A 5,936-nucleotide genomic window follows, 5' to 3' on the forward strand; every position below is an offset into this window, starting at 1 on the left:
ACGCTAAAATATAAAAGCACCCACAGAGCTACATGTATAATGCAATATCTAACTAATTTAAAAAAAAAAAAATACTAGTAGCTTGAGTGTTAAACAGAACTGATTTTCAGAGAACAGCACTTTAGGAGAAAAAGATCCAGTAAATGTATCCAAAATAATGGAAAAGTGGAAATGAAAATTTAAACCAGTGCCTACTTATCACTATGTAGAGGAAGTTGCAGACACCCCAGGCACCATAACAACAGCTATGAAATGTTGTACCTATTCAAACAGCTTACTTACATGCAGACCTGGCTCTGTCCTGGGAGCAGCACCTCTTTCAGCTGTCAGCCTTGCTCCCAGCTGACCAATGCATTTAACTATTTAAGGAGCATAGGAGAGGAGTGGCCTCTGCTTCTTGCCTCTAGCAAGTAATCACAGGCACATTAGGCATGAGGGAGTGTCGGCAAAGCAATGTGGTAACAGGATACTATGGGCCTGTGAGGCTCCTACTACATGGGCGCTCCAGGCAAGTGGCCGTATATGTTCCCTTATTGTGCAGGGGATGAGAATAACATGGATGAGGACTCAGTTGCCTCAATACTGGGCAAATTAAAGCATAAAGGCTGCTCTGGGCAGGTGGGTTCTTGCTGCTGGACAGAGACCGTGTAAGAGCAGATTGTGGGCCTGGCATGAGTTTTGGTTATGTCATCATATATCTGTCATTTTTTAAGTCAGCGACTCTCAGAAGTGGGAAAGAAAATAGCAGTGTCCTAGTGCCCCCCAGATGCATTTGGCTGATGCCACCTTGTCATGCCAGAGGAAAGAGGCTACGCAGTTGTGCCTCCTCGTTCAGTGCACACCCACATCCCTGCTCATCCTGCTTTACCCTTCTGGTGAAAGGATGGGGAAAGAAAGTAGCCAGGAATAGGAAAGAGGATGCTGGATGAAGCAACCTTGCTATCTTTCATCTTTCATCCTCCTGCCCCAACCTCTTATATCCTGTTCTGCCAGCTGGGCATGGGTGTTTTATTCCATTCATACACCCTCTCTACGGCAAAACAGCACGAGTTACACCCCTTCACAGCCAAGTCCCCTTTCAGGATCAACACATAACACCAGCCGCGGCTTGCAACATCTCTAATTTAACTCAGACTTGGCCATGGGAGCCAAAGATGACTGCTGGTGTGGGGTTACTTTGTGCAACCAGAACAACTGAAGGCAGCTGAGGGAGGAGGAGAGCTCTTGCTAAAGCTAGCTGGTTTTCCTTCCATGGAAAGCAGGAGGGAGGAGGATTGTTAAAGGCGAGGGAAGCAGGGCCCCATGACAGCAGGGTACATCTGCCTTCGGGAAGCAGCAGCAGCTATTGCTATTAAATTACAGTCAGACAGATACATAAACCTTGCTGTGGGAGTCGATTCAAACGACTCATTTTTTCACATGTCTAATCTTCACTGGATAACACCCGGTGCTTTGAAAGTATCAGCAGCTTGTTAGGCGAGCTGTACCTTTGGCTAACAAATGCAGAAATAGGAAGAAAATCAGAAGCAGGAAGCTACTGGTTGGAGGAAAGGAGACCTGAGGGCTCCCAGGCAGCAAAGCCGATGGGGAAAGAGAGGTTGGGGTAAACTCCTTCATGTGCGAAGCTTCCCCCATTCGTGTATAACCCCTGCTGCCAGACTGCCAGAGCTGTTTTGCAGCTGAACCCCAAATCTCGGAGCAAAACACGGTGCTAAGAGTATTACTGGTCTAAAGCCACCATCCCTCCAAGAGACAAAACCCAGTGGAGAGCACGAAACGCCAGCGGGACTGTCTGTCTGGTCTTGCGCCGAGCAGAGCCGGAGAGCTGGGCTGGCTGTGAATGAGCCGGCATGACATGGCACAGTGCTGGGTGGAGATGCCGGTGAGGGCCAGGGAGCGGCGTAGCTGGGTCAGCACAGCCCTACAGCACGGCTAATTAGCGGGCTCCTCTGCAGGGCTTCTCAGATTAGACCCAGCACTATACTGAAGTTGCTGTCTTGTTTCCAGTTTCGGAGGAAGCACTGTCAGGGCTAGGGAAAGGTGAGCCTCACGCCTTGTCCTTTTGCCCCATCAAGTATAGCTCTTTTGTGGCTCTTGTCCCTATCCCTCTACCTAGCTAGAGTGTGGAGATGGAAACCCCACCTGTTTTCATACCTCTTCCCTAGATTTGATGGTCCTTTTTCTTGGAAAAAAAATCAAATGGAAATGTAAAAGTATAAACACTGATAACAAACCTATTGGTGACAATGGCCACCTGATCACCCGCCCAACGTGGGAGTATGAGCGACGCAGGCTCAAGAATACACCAAAGGTGGGATTTGTTTCACTGCCTGGGACTCTATGGGGAGCTTCCCTACTCAATGGGGAGAGACAGATAGCCCCGAAGGGTGATGAGTCCATCTCTCAGCACAATGTGCCCTCAAGAGGAGCTTGCTTTCTAATGACTGTGATTAGTGTCAGCCTCTAACCTGACAACAGTAAAAGTGCTGTGAGATGGACTCCCCCCTCAGTCCTACCAAGGCAAAGGACGTAGGATTCCTACTTGTCCTTCCCAAGGCAGGAGAGCAAGGATCCCACGTCACCCAGAGAAAGCATCCAGATACTATTCCTGATACAGAGAATGAAGGAGCTGGGGTAGCATAAGATGTCCAGGTGAGGGGGAGGGCAGAAATTATGGGAGTGCGTCACAGGACTGGATCCCATTGCAGTGTGGATGGAGAGAGGCATGCAGCCACAGCCATGTCCCTTGACCAGGAACAAGCACTCAGCACCTGCCTGATGGTGACAGCCTCCTTCCTCCACCCACAGCCCTGGAAGTCTGTGCCAGTGCCAGGTGGCACCTTTCTTTAAAAAAGGAATGAAGGATGAGGGAATGGGTTTGGAGCACAAACATAACAGCAGGGCCAGGAGAAGTAATTCTGACAGTCTTTTAAAGAAGGCATATGGACCCCAAAATAAGCTGGGAAGTTTCCATCAGCTTTGTAGAAGATAGGCCAGGGCACAGCAGCTGAGGATCTGATTCTCTTATTACTGAAGTTTCATTTTCTAAGAAAGATAACATAAGGAAACAATACACATCAGCAAGGCTATTTTAGTCATATTTTTTCACAAATGTTGGATTTTAGAGTGTTGCCAACTCTATACTGAGAATCAAAGCCCTGGAGGGGGGTTTAGGGGCTGGTGGAAATTGAAATAGTCTCTGTGATCCCCCGTTCCAGGGCCAAGGACACCTGGAAACACGTGCAGGACATGATCAAGACAGACAGACTTGTCTTTAAAATCCTATGGGTGGGAATGAGCCAGGAACGGAAGATTCATCATGCTATTGAAGCACCCGGACAAGCCCAGATGAGCTTCAGGCTTGAAGCATTTCCCATGCACACTTTCCTCTGCAGCGTGCTAGCTTGTTTTCCATGCTCTCACCCCTGTGGGATATAAGGTGGATCATGTCTTCAAGCAATCTTTCCTGTTGAGCCAGGGCGACCTGCCTGCCTCGGAGGAAGTGGGATGAAGGAATGTCTGGATCTAAGATGAGAGACGGAGCATTCCTCACGTGGCCAAGTCCTGCAAACAGACCACACCGGTCATTGAGGACAGTAGGGTACTGAGGACCTCAACCCCATGTGGTTCCTTGCACACTAGCCCTGTGACTTCCTCAAAAAAAATCTAGGTCATGCCCTGACAGGCATTTACTCCAAGAATGAACCATCCCCAAGACAGGGATGCTGAGGGCTGCACCTTCCCCAGCAATCCTCCTGGGGGTTGCTGTTGGCTGGAGGGCCCCAAGATGTCTCAGAGGCAGGCCTGGCTTGCCCACGAGGCAGGGGCACAATGCCCAGGAGGTTGGCATGCTGCTGCAGCACCGACAGGAGACCTGCTCTGAGGGGAACTGGAGGAGCCAGCACTGGAGGAGAAATATGTTGAGTTTGCAGAGAGTTAGGCAAGAGCTGGGGAGGATTTTTTAGAGCACTGAGCTATTTTATGTAGAAAACCCCTTCCTAGGACCCTGTTTGGGAAGGGCAATAATCTGCCGTGTCCTTCTCCCAGCTTCCTGTTGGTGGTGGCTGAGTCATCTTGGCTTCCTAGAAGAGGCAGATAAGGGGCACTCACTCACGGTGGCTGAGGGTGAGGACTGCAGGTAATAGCCCCAGTGCAAGGCAGTGCACATTGCCTCTTGCGCAGGTCAGACCATGTCACGAATAGCGTTGCCCAAGTTTCTTGCGGCTGAGAATGAGCCAGAGCTTTCATTTTGCTGTTGCAATAACAGGCCTTGGGCTAGTCCTTGTTATCCAGTGACCTGTTTTGCTCTCTCCATGCTCAAGTGTAGGTGTGAGAAAAAGCTTGTCTGAATCCTTGAGTATTTATGCAAAACACTATTGCAGCCCTGATCGTACACTGGGGCTAAGTGAAACAGCATGGTGCTGGCACATCTGCTCAGGGGCCTCTGCTCTGTGCCCATGCACTGCACTGCTGTCATGTGGCTCACTCCTTCTTAACTGGTTTTTCCTACAGGACCTTTAGATATTCCCAATACTCCTCCTCAGCAATAGGGGCAAACCCTGAATAGCTACTTGCCCACTGAATACATCAGATGAAAGAAAAGAGCTTCTGCCCTCTGTGAGATATGCAGGGTAAGTCAGATGGCAAAAATGATGCTATTAGACATTGTATTATGAGTGATTCTGATGATAAAAGTCTCAGGCAGTTAAGTTTAGGCTCTTTCTTCCTTTTTTTCTAGCTTTTCCAACATTTATTGGCTGATCTTTCTAAATGCATTTACCATTCTCAGTACTCAGTGTAACAGACCTCCACAGCTTTAGCTCCCACCATTCTCAGACTTTCCCTTTGCCAGGAAATTTCATTTTCCAGTGCTGTCCGAGTGCTGCTGCGACCCCACATCACCCAGAGGCAGCTGTGGCAGCCAGCGCCGCCGGGACCCATCCTCTCGCAACAGAGTGCGCTTCAGACAAAGGCATTGCCAAGCTCTGTGGACTCATCCATGCTTCATCCCTTGATTCATTTCACGTGCGGGCTCTGCGCAGATGTAACTATTTCAGGAGCTGGTTTTCTCAGAGCCACATTCAGGTTTTGCCACTTGTGACTCACCTACTGACAGTAAAATTTTGGATATTGCCCTTTAATTGTACCCAGGAAGCAAAAAAGATCCGCATTTATTGTGGTCTGTTGTTCACGTTTTTGGCTCCTGTCCAAAACACATGGTAATACGATTTGAGTAGTATCACCTTCAGGACAGCAATAAAAGCTATTGCCACTCCCATCCTGTGCTTCACATCCTGTTTCCACCACAGGCTACACATTAAGGAGCTCTTGCTGAGGACAATGTCACCCTGGGACAGCCTCAGCCAGCCCGCCGGCAGTGGCTGCTGGCTGCTGGTGACACCAGAGGACGAGCGGTGCCCTCCCCGCAGGAGAAGGTGAGCTGAAGCAGGAAAACCAAGCACAGAGGGACACTGAAGTCTGGCACCATCTGTGATGAACACTGGTAATATCCGTGAAACTTCACAAAGACCTTTTTTTCTCCTGTGTTTCACTCCTGATTGCAGTCAGCCATCAGGGTAGGTGGAAGAGGAGGGCACAGAGAAGGCTTACAGCGTTGGAAGAGAAGTCGTGTTTGCTGCCCTGTGACTGCAGCCACTGGCAGAGATGCAGCTGGCTACCCCACCACAGGGCGTTATTTCTGGACCATCACTGTGATGAGCTTCTCAGACATTGACCTTGAGTTGGACATTTCTAAAACCCTAGGCTAGGCAGCTGGGAACTGCCATCTGGGATCTGCCCATAATGTCCCAAAAATGGAAGAAGGAGGTGTCAGCAGAGGAGGAGTATTTGTGTAGGGCCATGATCTAGGGAGGCACCTGGGTACGGCCACACATGACGGCAGCGGGCCAGGCGGTTTGACAGGTTGCCCCATGTTG

This window comes from Aptenodytes forsteri, unplaced genomic scaffold (genome assembly GCF_000699145.1).
Source record: "Aptenodytes forsteri isolate BGI_AS27 unplaced genomic scaffold, ASM69914v1 Scaffold2, whole genome shotgun sequence".
NCBI lineage: Eukaryota > Metazoa > Chordata > Aves > Sphenisciformes > Spheniscidae > Aptenodytes > Aptenodytes forsteri.